Source organism: Dermacentor andersoni, chromosome 5 (genome assembly GCF_023375885.2).
Source record: "Dermacentor andersoni chromosome 5, qqDerAnde1_hic_scaffold, whole genome shotgun sequence".
Lineage (NCBI taxonomy): Eukaryota > Metazoa > Arthropoda > Arachnida > Ixodida > Ixodidae > Dermacentor > Dermacentor andersoni.
In genome coordinates, this window is record NC_092818.1 from 78,201,529 (window position 1) to 78,220,267 (window position 18,739).

At 48.1% G+C, this 18,739-nt stretch overlaps 1 long non-coding RNA gene across 1 annotated transcript in view; it reads left to right on the top strand.

Moving 5' to 3' along the window:
- The window catches only part of LOC140218357 (uncharacterized), a 174,338-nt gene that overhangs the window by 62,503 nt on the left and 93,096 nt on the right, over nt 1-18,739 (top strand). The window lies entirely within an intron of this gene.

The following is an 18,739-nucleotide window of genomic DNA, read 5'->3' on the forward strand; positions in this document are numbered from 1 at the left end:
TTTATCCCTATCCTCTCACAGCAAACATACCAACGTGACATCAAAGGTACTTATATGCAACATAGCTCAGCAGTATTTTAAGGTAAGTGCAGGTTTAAACTGCTAAATACCCAGTAGGGCATAAAGGGATTTCAACATAATTTGTGTTGATGTTCAACAGATCTGCAACAATTCTTCCATGGGCTTTCAATATTGATGAACAACACATTTCAACAATACGTCAATGGGCTTTCAATTTTGAGACTGAACACATCTTCAACAACGCTTCAATGGGCTTTCAACATTGACAAACAACACATTTCAACAATACCTCAATGGGCTTTCAATTTTGAGCTTCAACAACGCTTCAATGGGCTTTCAACATTGACAAACAACACATTTCAACAATACGTCAATTGGGTTTCAACATTGACAAACAACACACCTTCAACAATGCTTCAATGGACTTTCAGCATTGAAGTACACCATAGTTTCAACGATATGCCAATGATCTTTCAAATTGAGAGGCCACAATGATGTTTCCAGTGAATGTCGCGGGCCAATTATCAACACTTGTCAACAATTTCCTCAATGATGTTTCAACAATTCCCCAATGATCTTTCAAGGTCATTTGTTGACGTTGAACAATGATACGTCAATAACCTTTCAACAATTTTTTTTGTAAGGGACCCATTCTTACTAAATGACTGGAAATTATTGAGCGGAAGTAATATCTTCTCCCATGTGTTCACTCAGGAAAGCGTGACTCTACGCAATAACCTCAACTACGTCGCAGCAGAATCACTCGCAACAGTCCTCACTTATATCGTTACTTTTCCGCGCTGATTTAACTAGGTGTTTTCATCGCTAATGTATTAGAAATAACGAATATTGGACAACTTTCCAAATTGGATTTTTGAATCGAATACGAATCATATAGCAGGCACTATTTGACTCGTAATCGAAATTCGAATATTCGCACGCGGTGATAAAGGATACGCGTAGGCGATACGCCGTCGCGACGTAGTACGCAAGGAAACTGATGCTGCGCATTAGACGGCGTGATGAGGAACGGTGCCAGCGGTTTTCCAGGAGCTAGTAGCAGACAGAAGGGGGTAAAACAAAAGGTGATGTATGCTCCACCAGAACGCCTGGATGACACATCGTTAAGTTAAGCGTCTAACTGTCCAGTTAGATCCTAACAAAAAGCTGTTATAAAACTGTTACTGATAGTTATCGCAAAATATATGGCAATGTCGCCAGAATTCCAATACTATCAATTGCGCCATTAATAGCAAACGTTAGCGAACTAGCGTATCACTGCCGATTGTATTATTGATGCTATTGAGACGTTAAAACATACTGTGGACACTATGGATGGAAAATTTGTCAATAATTTTGCATCGCTATGCCCGACAGGTTTGCCGACAGACGCGACATCTCGCCAAGCTTGACGCATACCTAGTAATCTTGGACATCGACATTAGTTCGCTTCCTCGCCTCTATGTGCCACTCTAGCATGCTTCATTGCCTCTCTAATAGTTGTCGCAACTGTTGAATGTCTTCTGCGTGAAAATAACTATGTTCTCAATTTGACAATACGCGCACAAACCACTTTCAGCCCGTCAATTCATGGTTCGCCCCTGTGCGTAGTTTTCACTGCAGTGCGCAGGTGCTTTACTCTTTGGTGCTTTACGGTTCCATGCGAATAGCGCTGAAAAATGTCTCGAAAGACGGGAGCACCAGCAATGGCTCTCGAAAGTACTGTGACGCATGCGTAAGTACCACACCAACTTTTTCGGGGAGATCAGATTCGATGATTTCGTACAGTGCTCGACATTTTCACTAAGCGAACGAGGAGAAGGGGAACCCAAAGGCCCGATTTCTCTTAGTAACAACAATGTGATGTTAACAGGTAGTGAAACCTCGGTACGCATAAGGGAAATTCTTTCGTTCGTTTAATTCACGTGCAGCAATGATGTGTCAGAGAGAAATGAAACCGTTATTTTACAGCAAAGCTGTTAGTGCGACCAGGAGCACTTGGAAACATTATAAGCGTACTTTCATAGTTTCCTAGGAGAGTCAGATCATTCACCGAGTTTATGTTTCAGAATATTCAGGGTGAGGGGAATATTAGGAGTGATATAGGTGAATTAGGGGCCAAGCAATGATTACTAAGGCCTCTTTTGTTGCCTGTGTAGAGGCTTTCTATAAAACGCTTACGGAGTTTCCCTGCCGCCCTGGAGAAACAAAAGCTGCTAGCAGTTTTATTTTTTAGGAAATGGGATGCGCGTTATGTGCAATATTTGCCGCATGTCTGAGATGTGTAAGTTGAATTTCAATGTTGAAAATAATTACTGAATACTGGTATCTTCATGTATCATACGAGACGCGTGGTTGTTTTTCCCTATTTCCTCGGTGAATAAAACGAGGCACGCTGCTTATACTTTGTTGAATTAGGACGCATGTTGTAGATAACGCATGATAAATGTTTAAACTGCTTAGTCTGATTGCAGCATTTGCTTACAGGAGCGTCCCAAAACTTTAAACATTCTACGAACCAGGTAGGAAGTATGCCCAATGTCCTGAAAAATTCAAAGAGCCAGAAAGTTGATATTCTAAGGAAATAGGCGTTACCTTATGGTAACGTGTGGGCAAAGCTTCATAAGCATCGGTAACCTACAGGCTTCGCATTCACTCGAGATAGCACCGAGTTTACATTATGTGGAAATGAGGCAACGTTAGGGGCGTTATGGGGATAAAGTTGAAGTTTTCTGGTTAAGTTGTGAGTGTTGCAAACAATTACTGAATACTCGTTTTTATTTATTGTCATATCCAGTACAAGTAGGGTTTGCCTACTGTCCTCGACGAAATAAATGAGGCACCATGCCTATATTCAGCGCAAATAAGGCGAACGTAATAGGTGATGTGTAGGCCAATTTAAAGTGTGTGGGTTCAAACTTCAAGGTGTGTAAGTTAATTGCGGCTTTTGCAGTAAGGTACTTAAGGAAGTGCTACAGAACATCAACAGGCGCGTTTTGCAAACACTATAGAAATTAGCTAGCTCTATGAAAGAGCTGTAACAACCACCCAGATCAAATTTGGCGTAAATGGAGGAAACATATTGCGGCTTGTGCATTAGAACTTAAACATGTGTGAGTGAAGTAAGACCTTTTATATAAAAAAATAATTATATGTGATATACTGTCTACCTTCTAAAGCATTAACTTTCATTACAGGCAGCTGCAGTTTGCCATGTTACTTCGCTAAAGGAACAGCTAACCTCGGCGGAAATCGGGCTATGATTCTTCACGGTCTCGCAGACCTGTGTTTTTTCTTCTTTCTTGGCAAGAGTTCGCCCAGTCAATTGTCAGATTCGTTTTTCTCTATTACTTTTCTTTAACGCGTTCGCATTAGGAGCGCTAAAGTGGAAGAAACGTGTTTGTGTGAATGTACGCGTATATGTACACATATAGTGCAGCTGACCGCGGTCTGCTCGGGACCACCGTCAGCTGAGCTTCGCTGCTCGAAGAGGCAGGACGTGTTTCGAGTGAGCCCCTGAACAAAACTTCGCATATGCGGTGAACGCGGTTTGATAACGGATCCGGGACGTAGCGCTGACGAGTTTCTCCCGTATCTACCACTATATCACCACTGAAAATTTTTTGAAGTCACTTCAACGTCACCGCCGTGTAAAAATATGGTAAAAAATTATCACCGTCTAGATGTCTAAAGTTATCCGTCATTAACCTCACATTTTGGCAGATTGCAGTCTACGCTCGCCATCTTTGTTCAGCGTTGCAAGGCATTCGGACTAATTGAAACGGCTTTTCTTCTACTCGCGTCCGAAACAATCAAGCGAGGACGGAACAAATTGCGGTAGCGGCACATTATTACATAGGCGCTCACGCTAAGCAGTCGGAGCCGACAGAATGATGAATGCCTCCCGCGCTGTTTATATTAGTCGGCCACGGCGTTAGCTCCCCCTCCACGATAGGTAAAGGAAAAAAAAAAAAGAGAACGCTTTGCATGGCTTCACTAGCAAAACAGTAAGTGCCTCTGTGCTCTCGCATATGTGTTTGGTCAACTGCGCGCTCGCGTGCACGGGCGCATGCACACGTGTGTGTGGGTGTGCGTACGTGCACCAGTGTAAACAGCTCGACGAAGCGGAAGCGGCTATGTTTGCCGGGACAGCTGGACCGCGCCAATACACACATGCATGTGCACGCACGCACACGCGCAGACACAGGCGTGGAGCAGCCAATCTATAAGAACGCCGGACGAGAACGCCAGTGTCCCCTCCCGCACGCGAATTCGGGCCACGCCAGGGAACCGGTAGTGAATCTGATATGAATGTGTCACGCAGCAAAGTCTCCGCTCCTATGCAGTAGCTGTAGCCGTGGGCCCAAGTCGATAGACACACTCGCCCGAATGTCTCTGCCGATGTCGATGCCGATTCCACCATGGGGGGTGGGGGGCGGCCATGCGCCAGTGCTCGCGCTGCTGCCATTACGAATCGCGGCGAGAACAAAAGGGAAACAGGAGAGACTGTAGCGTGGACTGAACCGCGGACATGTAGAACGCAACCGCGCTGCCTCGTGCTGTGGACGCCTTTATTGACGTTTCTATACGAATCATTGATGATCCTCACTTTCTGTTTTATTGTTTTTTGTTTCTCAGTGTCTTGTGGGTTGCTATTTCTTTCTTTCTCTCGTGTTTATTCTCTGTTGTCAAGTTTTGTAGGACTCGTGCAACCACAAACAGGGGCCCCGTTCAAACATGTGGTCCGTGTCGCCTACCGTGTTGTTTTGCCTTCTCACTTTGTTAGTGCTGCTTTTGGGAGGGTTCATTATTTTTGTACATACGTGGCAGGACGACGTGTACGCAAGCGGCCACGTGTTGTACACAAGATTAGGGATTTGCATTTGCGTAAGGGTTGTGTAGCGTGGCTCATTTATTTTTATTTATATAAATTTTGATTTTTCTAACGTTTAGCAGACAGTTGCACATACACGTACGGCATGACATTACAGTTCACTAAGTCCTGTGCGTCACTTCTGTCACGTCGATGAAATGGCAGCATGACATTCTGACCCCAGCTCAAGTCATACGCTAATTACTTGAGGCACAACAAAGACAAGACGTTGCTTCTGGAATTCATGTCAGGGAAATAAATAAATAAATAAATAAATAAATAAATAAATAAATAAATAAATAAATATTAGCACTATAGAGAGCGCCCCCCGCCCAGTCGCTGCAGGTGTACCACAGGGGTCAGTGGTGAGCCGCTTCCTTTTCGACCTGGCCATGGCACGGTTGCCTGCTGCCCTGCCCATCGACCCTCACTTCCCCGTGCAGTCCTCAATCTACGCGGACGACATCGCCCTATGAGTGCGGGGGCCACCGCAACACATCCGCAAGGCACGTGCGGCCCTACAGAAAGCCCTGGACACGGCGGCTGCCTAATTGTGCAGTATCGGCCTCGCTATCTCGGCCAGAAATACCGAGGCCTTGCTACTTCATCCCAGAGCATCAGCCCACCGCTCAGCTGCCCGGCTGCGCTTGGTGGGCGTCCAGATCCCATGGAGCAAGGCCGTTACCTGCCTGGGGCTGCGCATTGACCATTGGCTGACCTGGCTGCCGGCTACCAAGGCCCTGTGCGCCCACACGCTTCGGGTCCGCAAGGCGATCTCACAGCTCCTTGCCCGTGGACAGGGCTATACCACCAGGTGGGCCCTGCAGCTATTTGAAGCTGCCGCCACTTCACGGCTACTGTATGCCCTCCCTCTTGTGGCGCTGCCCCCACGCCGCCTGCGGAAACTGGAGCTGCAGCACCGGTCAGCAGTACGGCTCTGTCTTGGCGTTCCCCGAACCTCACAAGTGGCCGCCACTTTGGCTGAGGCAGGTGCCTGGCCCCTGCCATTACTCTTCCTGCAACAGGGGCTACGACACATTGATCGCCTACGCCATGCTGCAGAGGGTCAAGCACTCCTGACCCGCCTACGCTCCCGGCCAGCATCACACATGGGACGGCTGTGTGGCCTCTATAAGGAAGTCATAGGGGACACGCCTGCAAACGCTGTACAGCATCGCCCACCACATCGCCCACCAATCCCTATCTCGACGGAGCTGCCAGGTGTCTCGAAGAACCTTTCCCCAGTATCTGCCCTACAGCAGACGGCAGCCTCTCTCCTCCAAGAGAGAGTTGGGGACCACCTTTACATCTTCGCCGATGTATCCGTGATACCAGAGACGGGCTCATCCACAGCAGCCTGCGTTGCACCGGCCCTACAAAAGAGCAAGCTGTGCCGTCTCCCGGGACATGCAATCTCTACCGCAGCAGAGCTAGTAGAACTCCACCTTGATGTGGACCTACTTGCAGAGGAGCAACCAGCGACCCCGGCAGCCATCTCCTGCGACTCCAAGGCGGCGCTGCTCTGCCTGCAGAACCCTGACAGGGCTACCCTTGGGGTTACACTGCTCTCTTCAAGACTGACGGCCCTTCAGGACGCAGGATGCTCACTATCCGTGCATTGGCTACCGGCAGACGTGGGGATCCCGGTCAATGAAGAGGCGGACACTCTTGCAAACAGTACCCACCATTCAAGCGTCCCCCTCAGCTCTGCTGTAACGGCCGCAGACTTCTCGAGACACAGGCTGCGCCGGCGCATCATCGCCTGCCACCAGGACAAACTGGTATCCCTGGGCCGGCCTCCACGGCCTCTTCCACAGCGCGGCCTCATACGAAGGGATGTCTCGTTACTGCTCCGACTGCGAATTGGCTGCTACTGGACAGCAGCCCGCCGGCACCGCCTTGGGAAAGCCACCTCGCCAGCCTGTGCCTCTTGTGGTGAACCAGAGACTCTGGAGCACCTCTTGCTGGCCTGCCCTGCTCACCTGCAGCACCGCGGCCGACTTCTGCAAGAGTTCCATCGCCTGGGGCTCCCATGTTCACGACAGGAAGATATCCTCTTCCCCTGTCGTAATCAGCTACCAGCCTTCCTAAGTGTCGTCGAGTACCTCGACTCGTCGGGGCTCTCGGCGAGACTATAGGAAATTTCTACAAAGATTTCTACCACCTCGTGCTTCCTGATCCGCCACTACTTCACTTCTACTGGGCCACCTCCTATACAGTCTACCTCCAGCCTACTCCTCCGGTCTGAGCCACTGGGCCCTCCCGGCTGGGCAACTCTGATGCTGCTGGGATGACCCTCAACCTTCCTCCATCCTACCCTCTCTTTCTTTTAATACCATGTGCTCCACCCTGCTGGCGCTGAGCCGTGCTCCCGCATGGGTTGCAAAAGATAGTGCCAGCCTTTCCTCCTTGCCCACAAGAACCACTTCTCTCTCTCTCTCTCTCTGCTATTCCTGGAATTACAAGAAAGTCCAATCATTTATCGCCAACTCTGAAGCAACTTACGCTCCTATTATTGCACCAGACAATATCATGACCACATTATATATATATATATATATATATATATATATACCGATGGTTCGACCTCACCTAGGAGCTCAACTGCCGCGTTCGTCGTTCCATCTAAGCAGGTTACAGTTAGATTCAAATTGTCACACATGACTACATCTACGTCGGCAGAACTTGCAGCTCTCCATGCCGCTATGACGTACGTCACCGAAGATCCAACAGAGAAATGGGTTGCATTTTGTGATTCTAAGGTAGCTCTTCACAGTATCAAGTCTGCATTACATCACAGAACTTACGAGCAGATGACATCTGACATCAGGGAAGTGCACCACCATGCTCTGGAAAGAGGGCGCAACATTATACTTCAATGGATTTCTGCTCACTGTGGCATCGCCGGCAACAACCTAGCTGACAAGGCTGCCCAGTCTTCCCACGAAGATACCCAGACGCGTCCAAAACCTTTGGCGAGGTCGGACGCTGCCAAGGAACTTCGTCTACTTGCATGCAAAAAGTCACAATATCTCTGGAGTTCAAGTGCCTTCAATTGCCGATTGCATAAACTGGACCCCACGCTACTGCTACAACTGCCATCTAGCCTTTCCCGCGGCGAAACAACCTTGCTGTGCCGCATGTGGCTGGGAGTGGCGTTCATGAACGCATACTCCTATCGTTTGAGAATGGCCGAGAGCCCGATCTGCGACTCCTGTGGGTGCGAGGAAACAATCGAGCATCTATTGTGTACCTGCCCTCGCTACAATGTGCAACGCCTCCCTCTGCGGGCAACTTTACACCGACTGGACTCAAGACCGTCAACCGAGTCAACGATACTCCGACCGTGGCCACACCCGTCACTGGCACGAAAAGCGATTCGTGCATTAGTGCAACATTTGAAGTGCATCGGCTTCAGAGTCCGTTTATAGTGTCCTTGTGTTTAGTGTCCCTCCCACATGCCCTCAGTGCTTACTCTCTCCCTTATTCCTCTTTCCGTTACCCTTTTTCTCGCCCCCAGTGTAGGGTAGCAAACCGGGTGCTCTTCTGGTTGACCTCCCTGCCTTTCCTGTCCTTGCTTTCTCTCTCTCACTTGATGGCACTCACGCGACTACGCGCATACCGGCCGGCGCCGCCGTGGCCGCGTTTCACAATTTGTGCCTACGTGCTGTGCTTGCTTTCTTGTACGACAAAAATGCAGATGCTTGGCTGCGGAGTTCGCGTGCTGGGCTGTGACAGCGGAAACATTACAATCGTCCATAGCCTGAAGACAGCGCTGGAAGCTGGCGTCGTACGCTTTCATTTTATCGCCCTTGGGGTTTATACGGAACCTCACAGCGACACCGACGCCCACGGCAGAAATGGGCCTGGAGTGTCCATATAATTGCAATCGTAATAATATTTAATTCTGGAGTTTTAGGTGCAAAAACGACGTTATGGTTATCCGCAATGCCTTTAGTGGGGAAATCCGGATTAATTTTGACCAACTGGAGTTCTTTAACGTGGACCAAAGGCATTGTATATGCATGGCCGTTTTTACATTTCGCTCCTGTCGAAATGAGGCCACGTACCATGGCCGACATTTGATCCCGCACCCTCGGGCATAGCAGCACAGCGCCAAAGCCAATACATCACCAAGGCGATTTCCCCGTGAAATTGAGTAAACGCACGTCAACATATGGATGTGGGGCTACAAAAACTACACATCTTCTCAAGGAATAAGAAAGCCCGAGCAGATAATGTCTTCTTAAGAAGTCAAGTTAGGGCACATGAATACGTTAACAAATCACTGAAAGAGCGGGGCAAGTTAACTGGTAATAGAGTTAAATGTCATATAGGAGTTTTTAACTTAAATAATCACGTGCTGAGGGATAGCGAACCATAATTAGGTAAAAATCCTAAGCCCCACGTCCAAACTGGATCCTGAGTATTATATATATATATATATATATATATATATATATATATATATATATATATATATATATATATATATCCTCACTCTTCAGTATGGTGGAGGTTGCATCATCTCTCCTGAACAAATGTGTCATCATCATGTGTCACCAGCTTTTTCGGATGGTGTACCACCAGAAGCCCGCGCATACACGCAAAATTGCTGCGTGACTGGCCGCTCGAGGAACTTTGCGTGTATTCGCGGGCTTCTTTCACGCTAAGAAAAACACTTTTATGTAGCACGTATTGAGCAACAGAAATCTGTGTAGCGAGTTTTTCATGTCACTCCACAATTTTCTAATTGGCGCTTTTGATCTAATTATAATATTTGCGAAGTTGATCAATTACTTAAGACTAATTATGCAATCAGGCGGAATGTAAAAAAGATAATCTGAGTATGTCGAAGCGACGGCAAACATCATTACCTTGGTTCTGGTCTGCTACGTGGCATTTGCATATTTTTAAATATTGGTGCATGATTATTTGAGACACCCTGTATACATTCAATAAGTATACAACGAGTAAGCAAAGCTTGTGTACACCATGAACAAACGTGACAATGTAGGTAACTGTGTTTTTTAACAATGTCCCCAGGTCGCACCCAAAACACTACACTCTTAGGGAAAAAGCAATGATTGATCATGATGATGATTATGATGAGGATTACTTCATCGCAATTTTGTAGTCCTATGCTTGAGCTTTTCTTAGACGTAGTCATTATTATTATTATTATTATTATTATCTTTTTTACTTCAGCTTTATGCTTCCTCGTGTGTTGGCGACTCAATGGTCGGCATGTGAACGCGGGAAAACAACCAAGGACATATGAAAACAGTACCAGGTATGAAGAGTCTGCGTTGCGTATAGAAATACTAGCTTTATGCATCCCCTGCAGGTGGCTCACAAATAACCTCTCCGGTATGCATTCACATCTAGCGACAAATTGAGGCGAACGCACGCTCGGGACAATATAGGGGCGCGGTATTGAGGCTAGACATACTGTCTTAAGGAATTTTTCCCAGGAGAACGTGCTGGCTACGTCCTTAAGTAAAATAACTTCAGTTAAATCTGGCACTCCAAAAAGCAAACCTGTTATTAAGGTGTCTAAAGTCTCTCTGAATTTATAGACGTTCTCGCTATGTTCCCAACAGTCAAATATGTTGCTCGGTACCGTATAACTGCCCTTCTTGGCATTTGCAACAGTTTCGTGTCAGGACGTGGGCCTCACATAAAAAAGACCATGCGAGAGTGCGTGTGATGGTGCTTTTCTCCTGAAAGGAAAAAAGTGGGTGCGGGTTACACATGTGAGAGATCGAAGCACACAAATTATTTATGGCCTCTAGTGGTAGGACACCATCGACGAGCGGACGAGGCAGTTGAGTTGGACGCTAAAAAATTTAATTGTGCGGGCTTACATGGCAAAGCGACGATGCGATTATGAGACACGCCGTAATGTGGGACCAATGAGTAATATTGAGCATGTGGGATTATTTAGCACGCACATAAACCGAAATATACGCAAGCGTTTTTGTATTTCGCATCCAAGGAAATCCGGCCGGCGCGGCCGGGTATCGAATCCGCGACCTATAGAGCTCAGCAGCACGATGTAATAGTCACCAAACCACCACGGCTGATTTTGGTTGGACGTTGTAAAATGGCGGATGATTCACGTCGCTAAATGGAGGGCGATGTACCTCTTACACATACAGCCCAATGAACGTAAGATTAGAATCGTACCGCAAAAAAAAAAAAAAAAAAAAAAAAACAAAGCCAAAAGCAATACAAAAAAGTGTCAAGAACAACTTTGTTTTCTGCTCCCCTCCAAAACAGCTCCACGCCACAAGAAAGCTTAAAGAAGAACCAGATGATACAGATATGCTGATGGCCCGCATTTATATCATATACGCTGTTAAAAGCGCATCGTCCCCTTCCCCCTTCCCCGTACCCGCATACAAAATTTCTATACGCGGCAACGGCTCGCGCTCGTCTTATCGCTGGCGCGAGTGAATAAGCGCGCTCGTACGCGCTCGAGCTGTTTCAAGGTGTGATGCAGAACACCGCGGGGTGGCGAGTTTCCCGCCCTCCGTGCCGTACGTTTCCCCCTCACCTCCTCGCCCCCACAAGCGAGCTCAACACCAACGGTCAGGGGAAGGGGGGTGGAAGCTCGCGCCACAGGCCGCCGCGCAGTCAGCACGCACAGGCGCATCGCGGATCTCAATCCGAGTTTAATACGCGCCCAATTTCCATAAGGGCATAAATCGCGCGCCACTCGAGGACGCTCCTCTCCGCCGCTCAGCCCCGCGCCGTAGTAAACACGCCGCGTGCGCTGCGCGTTGTTGAAGGAACCGAGGTGGAGAGAGGGAGGTAGGAGGGAGGAGGGATGCGAAATAGAGGCAGCGCAACGGCCTCTGGCAGTAAAGGCAAGGGAAGTGGGGGAGAGGGTTTGGGGTTGGTAAGAGGTGGCCACACCAGCGCGACGGCGGCGCGTCAATGCGCGCATGGCGGCGTCGGCGCCGACGAAAACAAAAGAGCGCCCGCCGCCGTTGCATGCATGCAGAGGGCGGCGTGAGCGAGCGAACTGCTTGCAGCATTCAAGGGCCGCTTGGCGCACGCGTTGCGATCGCGACGGCGAGACTGCAGATCGGCGGCGGCGGCGGCGGCCGGAGCTCATTTGCAATGCAAAGTCGCCCTGCGAGTGAATATGACGAATGGCTTTCCGAAAGAGATTACACATCGGCTCGCTCGTCCCCGCTACGAGCCGCGCGGCGTCCGATGGCTCGAAACGCGCGCCGTTGGTGGTGGCGCGGCAGCTCAGGCAGACGCGGTGCGGCGAGCGAAGAAGAGCAAAACTGTTACTGAATGATGGCACCGAGACGTTGGTAAAGAATATATGTAAGCTATACCAGCTACTATCACAACGCGATGGTTTAGAAGAGGAATCGCGGGTTAGGCCCGAGTACAGGAGCGGAACCGAATGGCTATTCAAAGAAGCCGCAATCGGGTATTGATACCTTTATTTGTATGCTCCTTGCGTTGTCAGGGCAAACATCGACTTATGGAGCGCCGTGTTTATGAGGGTTGCGCTCTAAGAGACGCGCCGCGAAGAGAGTTGCGAGAGGGAACGCAGTATGGGGACATGCACGTGAATTGAAGACGCGCAACATGCGGACGCCCAGATTTGGTCTAACGAGTACACTTATTAAGAAAATGATCGCAATGCCTCAAAACCATTTTGGTTATTCCAACCTTAAAGTGCTATCATGTCATGGTACACTTCTTTTTGTTTTATGACGATACTGTTCTCCATCCTACTCTTTGTCCCTCGTTCGTATTTTCTCATAAAATATTCTCAGTGAACAAAATTGAAAAATAAAATAAAAGCTCGTTCGCTTTTCGAACAGACACAACGTTGTGTGTGTCCCTGTGCGTCTTCTTTTGTCCCGTCTTTTGATCGCGCTACCGTACACCCCTTGAAGATGCATTACCAACAAGCCCACATTGCAACCCTCGTTCGGTGAATTTCACGCTTTATATATAAAGTTAGCTTGCTGCTGGCAGTTGTATTGTTTATGGCTCATTTAGAAGCTACAGGTCATTTAGACTCTCAGGTGGTCATCGCTAATGTACTAAACCAACGCTAGATTTGAGGACGACAGCGTAAGTTGAGGTTATAATATGCACGACGAACATGACGTTGGTGAAAGCGGTGCGCCTTTCGTACGTCGTCGATCACATAAAGCAGCGTTGCAGGTAAACTACCAGGCCGCACAACCAGAAAACAATTACCACCGTTCGAACTCTTATTGACTGATTATAGTACTGGAAGCATCGGCGACAAATATTTCGCCGGCTTATCTGCCCCGTTGAACTGAATGAATGAAGGGTTGCGTTGCTTAACAAATGTATTTGTGAGGCAGAGTGCATGCTTATACAGTTGTTTAGCAGTTTGCTAAGGCGACGTTGGAAGCCAACAACATCAATGAAGATAAGTAATCTAGGAAAGTGGTAATAACGCTTTCCACGTGTTCTAAAATAGAATTATCTCCCTCCCCCTCCCCCAGATATAATAATAATAATAATAATAATAATAATGAAAGGAAGAATCAGAGAAAAGGAAACCGTCTGCTCTTTTTGTGTCTACCTTCTTTCTCTCTCACTCTGTGAATGTACGCGTGTGCGCTCACACATCATATATAGATCCGAATCTCTTGCACATACTAACTCGTGCAGAAGCTTTTTGCACGGATTTCTTTCGGAAAATAGCTAGCCTGGGTAAAACGTTCAGTACGTCATTATTGACATATTAGACAACCCGCTAACAACCGCATTAGTCACATGTCACATATTATGCACTCAGAGAATCCGCAGGTCACTTGCGTCGCTTGCCCATTGGCTGGAGTGTACAATGTATGCAGGAACGTGGCCGAGCGTTACTCGCACTACACTACAAGTTCCATCGTTCCTTCATAGGGGCGTAAAATGACCGGGATTATCGTTTCCTGCTCTGCCGTGGCAACCATTGCGTGAAGCATCGATCGGGGCCCGCGAGAGTGTCAATGCGTCTCCAAAAACGGGCCCGAACCTACTTCCGGGGGAGGCCCTTTGTCTCCTAACACCGCTACCACGCAGCCGGAAAGTTTGCTGGCCAGGGCCATTTTTCTAGCGGCTCTGACACACCAAGCGCACAGCTGCGCACGCCGAAGTGCAGCGCCAACAACGAGGACAGCGCGTTGGCTGCTTTCTGCCGTACAATCAACAAAGCGAGCGAACGAACTTGGTCGGGCGAATTCCGCGCCGCTGGCGACGTTGGGTGCGTCAAGCCAAGACGAGACGAACAAGAAAGTCGAGAAACACCGAGAGCACAGAGCGTGAGGAAAAAAAAAAGCAAGAGAAGTAGAGAAAGGAGACGAAATAGTGGACAGCCCGAAATCATCTCCTCTTCGCCCAAGCGTTCGCTATCCGGGGCGAGCAGAAAAGAAATCGAACCGCCAGAGTAAGAAAAGGGCGGCCCCAGGGAAGCAGCGAGGTAAAAGCGCGAAGTTGTCCAAGACGAGAGGAAAGAAAAAAAGGAAGAAAATGAGAGTGGAATGAAAGAGCGAAGAAAACCAGACACCGAGCGGAAAGATAAAGGAGAAAAGGACGCGAAGTAAAACAGCGGCAGCGAGCGCGCGCGATGGAAACATGGTCAGCAGAAGGAGTGAACGAAAGGAACACCCCAAGCGAGGCGAGGCCCAGCGAAGTGCTTTTCTAACTTTCCCACGATTAATCTTGCGAAGCGCCCTCTCCCTCTCCGCCGGTCTTCCCTCCCCTCTCCACATCTCCGGGGCGAGCCGCCTCTCCACCTGACGCTAGCGCCGGTGGCGCCCGCTCTAGGCACCACGCCACTTTCTTCCCTTGCTTTTACTAGCCTTCCTCTTTTTTTTCCCTTTCCCTGCTCCCTTCAACTAACCCCACTCCCTACCTTTCCTCCTTGTGTTATTTCCTTCCTATTCCTTCCTATCTCGGCTGCTAGCTGCAACCCGGGTCTTTATCGGGTTTTGTCGTTGCGCTGGCGGTTTCTGCTCTTTGGTTTTGCGCTCTTGCCCGTTCCTGCGCGAGCGATCGAATTCTACGAAATCCACGCAGCCCGCGAGAAAAAGGAAAGCAAGAAAAGATTAAATCAAAAGCTGGAGTGTACTGGCTCGAATTTGTTCTTTCCGTACGTGCATGTGTGCGTGCTTGTGTGCTAGCGCGCCCATTGTTCGCTTTTTTTGGTTTTCTGTCTCTCTCTTTCGTTTTAAACCTCTTTGTTCGCTGAAGAGAGACCACCGCATGACCGGCTACAGTCACCATGAAACAACGTGCACGAAATAGCTGGGAGGGAAAGTAAAAAATCGGCGCTTTCTTTTGTACTTCTTTCTCTCCAGCTATATCGTTCTAGATAGCGGTTTAAATATTGTACGCGACCACTGCTTCTGAATGGAATGGGAATGCGAGCTCCTAGCGCGGTCATTTAAATCGACCCCGCGCAGGGGGGCAGGTGGACTCATCAATCTCCGAGTGAATATTCGCATGCCGCGCCGAATGTTATCCCTGGAACCTGTTTCAGTAAAAGACGCACTTCCGGGGTGTCTGTGGCTGAAGACACTTGCTTCACAGGCTCGCGGAAGCACGTAAGAAAGATTGCACCCGAAAAGCATAGAAACAACCACTGTATTGACCGGGAAGGTGCAAACAACAAAAGTTGCTTCGCGCGATTGTAAAGGCACTTTCGGCGATGACGCTTTCATTGTTTGGTTCACCCGTGATGCGTTGCGATGGGCGCGGTGGGCGTGTTAACGTGAGCTAGCAAACTGTTCCGCGCTTAGATCCGCACGATATTGCTTTCGTGACTTGTTCTGTTGAACATTGAGTCAGAACGAACTTTCGAGGGTTGTATGCATTCGAGTGACGCCAGTTTTGAGCATTTTTTAACGGAGCACAAGTTGGTTGAAATGTAGGGGTGCTTGGGAAGCGATATTTTCGATTTGGATACAGATATTAATATCAAACAAAGAAGAAAGAAAGAAAGGTTTTGAACATTCGATCAATCAGAAATATCCTCAATATATGGACTTCTAACCATCAATTCAAGTTATTTTTTTTTCTCCTTCTATATTTACGAATACAAAAATAAACATGAATGGGAAAGAGGGAAGAGAAAACTATACATATTCTACCCAAGATATGCACTGCATTTCGGAAACCCTAAATGGAGCAGCTTGTAAACGAGTTCAAGGTTAGAAGTCATGGCAGGTTTTGATGAGCTTACAGCGGACACTCGATCAGGCCGGTATGTGTATACCCTTGGTCCATTTCCTTGGCAGGCACAGTGGGAGAACCTTCGTAAAGCCGTACGTTCAACTACGACCGGAGAAGTCGGACATAAGATTGTCCGGTCGTATACCTTTTTTGGAAACGCAGACATAATTCTCTTTCGAAATTTCTTGTATTCGAACACCCATATTCAAACGGGATCGACGAAAAGGCGATAAGCGCGCGTGGGTCAAGACATGGGGTGCAATGCCGCTGGCATGGTATCCGCCTCTCCTGGGATTGAAAGAATACTGATGCTATTAGCTAAACCAATGCAAATTACTTTGTTCTGCTGAGTAAAGCACGCGGTCGCGATCGAATCGCTTATTTGAGCATATTTAAAGGACAGTAAAATAATACAAAGAAAGTTTATTAATTAAGGAATGTCAAGAGCTAAAAATGCTGCTGCCATTGCAGCGTCGGTATGCGTCCATTTCGCGAACAGCCGGTATCAAATTCCATCATTATGCATTCTTTTCTGATATTATCCAAATGCACCGAATAAAAAGGTCAGGGGGCAGGTACACGCTAATTAAACGCAAATATGGGGATCCCACGCACAGTGGGAATAGATGTAAGCGAAGCTTTGTATGCTGTTTGCTTTGATTGACGATAATTAGCGGTGATGTTGGGGGCGAATGTGTAGTTTCTTCAGCGTCTCGTCTAATACGAGAGTGGTGAGCTGGTGTTAAACTTACCTTGCGTGCACCACTGCTGTTTTTCTCCGTAGTCCACAGAACACAGAGGCATACATGTTTGGTTGAGGCGCTCTTGTGCGTCATTCTTCCGATAGGGTTGAGCATTGCCTCACATGGCACATCGCAGAACTGTTAAACTTTAATTGAATTATAGGGCTATACGTAATTTAATTATAATTGTATGTATACATTGTATACATACATTCTCGATCTGCAGCACGCTCCTGTTCCGCGCGACGCTTCTTCCGGGCCTGTGTGTCTTCGACGCTAAGTGCGCGCTTTGGAGCTGTTTTGCTGGCGCGGGTTTACGTGTTCCTTCTGCACACGTGACCAGCACGCTGTTGGGACGCCAGCTTCAAGCGCTCTATTCAGGCTATGGACGATTGTAATGTTTGTACTATCATGGCCCAGCACGCGACCTCCACAGCCGAGCATCTGCATTTTTGTCGCATAGGAAAGCAAGCACAGCATGTGCCGTACGCACAAACTGAAACGCTGCAGCGGTGGTGCCGGCCGGGATGCGCGGAGGTGAGTGCCATCTGGTGGTGTTGCAAGAAACCTAGTGGCACGCGCGGCAGGACCATAACAGCAGCAGTAGCTAGAGGGAAGTTCAGGACAAGAGGCAAAGAAAGCTTCGCTTTAATAACTTGCGAGGACTTCGTTTGCTGCGGTCAGAGCGAAAGTCCCGACTACATAAATGATGACGGTACTGTGCTAATAGTATGCTCCCGATCCAACACAGAATATTATAAGGGCAGATGAAAGAAATCAACGTGCGACGACAATCTTCTAATGAGAAAAGAAGGTAGGATTACAATATGCATAAGCGGTATTTTCCAACACTTGGAGGCTGAACTTGGAACCTGGAGATTGTCAATAAAAATAGAAGGTCCCCCACCGGAAGCATTACAGTAAGCATTACACGCTTCGGAAGCCGAAATTTCTTACACTTAATAACAAACACTTTTGACAGGATTTTACTGCCTATATCAATTGTTCCCTGTGATATCTATATTGAGTACAGTTATTCAACTTGTGCATTATATTCATCAGATGCAAGATTTTTTGAGCAGATATTTTGTTTCTTCGGTTTGTGCCAGTGACCATTTCTGTAGATACCTGTAGGCTGTGGCCTTGTTGTTTCCGGATATATTGTGCGACAAATAAAGGAATGCAATGTGACGCCCGAGGCCTACGAAATGATTATTATTTTTTCTTCGTGAAGAACTTTGGAGGTTCGCAATGATCATTTCTAACCTCTTTTTTCAAAGTATTAGCTCACAAGTTTCGGTCATGGTATGGTGACGCAGAATCCCACTTGCTCCCAGAGCAGGACAGCTGAGGGAAAAGGCGGTCTGATGAGTTGACAGCTGCGCCGGCACCGGAGCGTGAGTCATTAGAAAGGAATCCAGCTGCATAGGCGCGCGCTCACGTCTCGCGCGCAACCAATCAGACCATTTCGCTTCCGCCGGAGAGGGAAAGGGCAGGAAGGGTGTGGCGCACGCTGCGCCGGTTTCATTTCCATTCAGTTCAATCTCGGAAAACGAATGGGTCAGCCACGCGATGTGCTTTCTCTCAAGGAACTGGCAGCCTTCGATGAGCAGCGGCGAGAACTCGCTCGTGAAACGGCTCGCCGTCGGCGCGCCGATCAAGCCGTTAAAGCCGCCCGAGCCCTGGCATTACGACAGCAACGAGAATAAGTTCCAGAGTTGAGGGAGCGGGAGGCAGAAGGAAAATCGGCAGTGTTACCTGTGGGTTACTTAACCGTGAGGAAGGTCACGTGCACGCAGGACAAGCTTTGGTTACACCTATATTGCGACAGGGGAAGGGTTGGTCATTTCATTTCTTACTGATTTTAAAT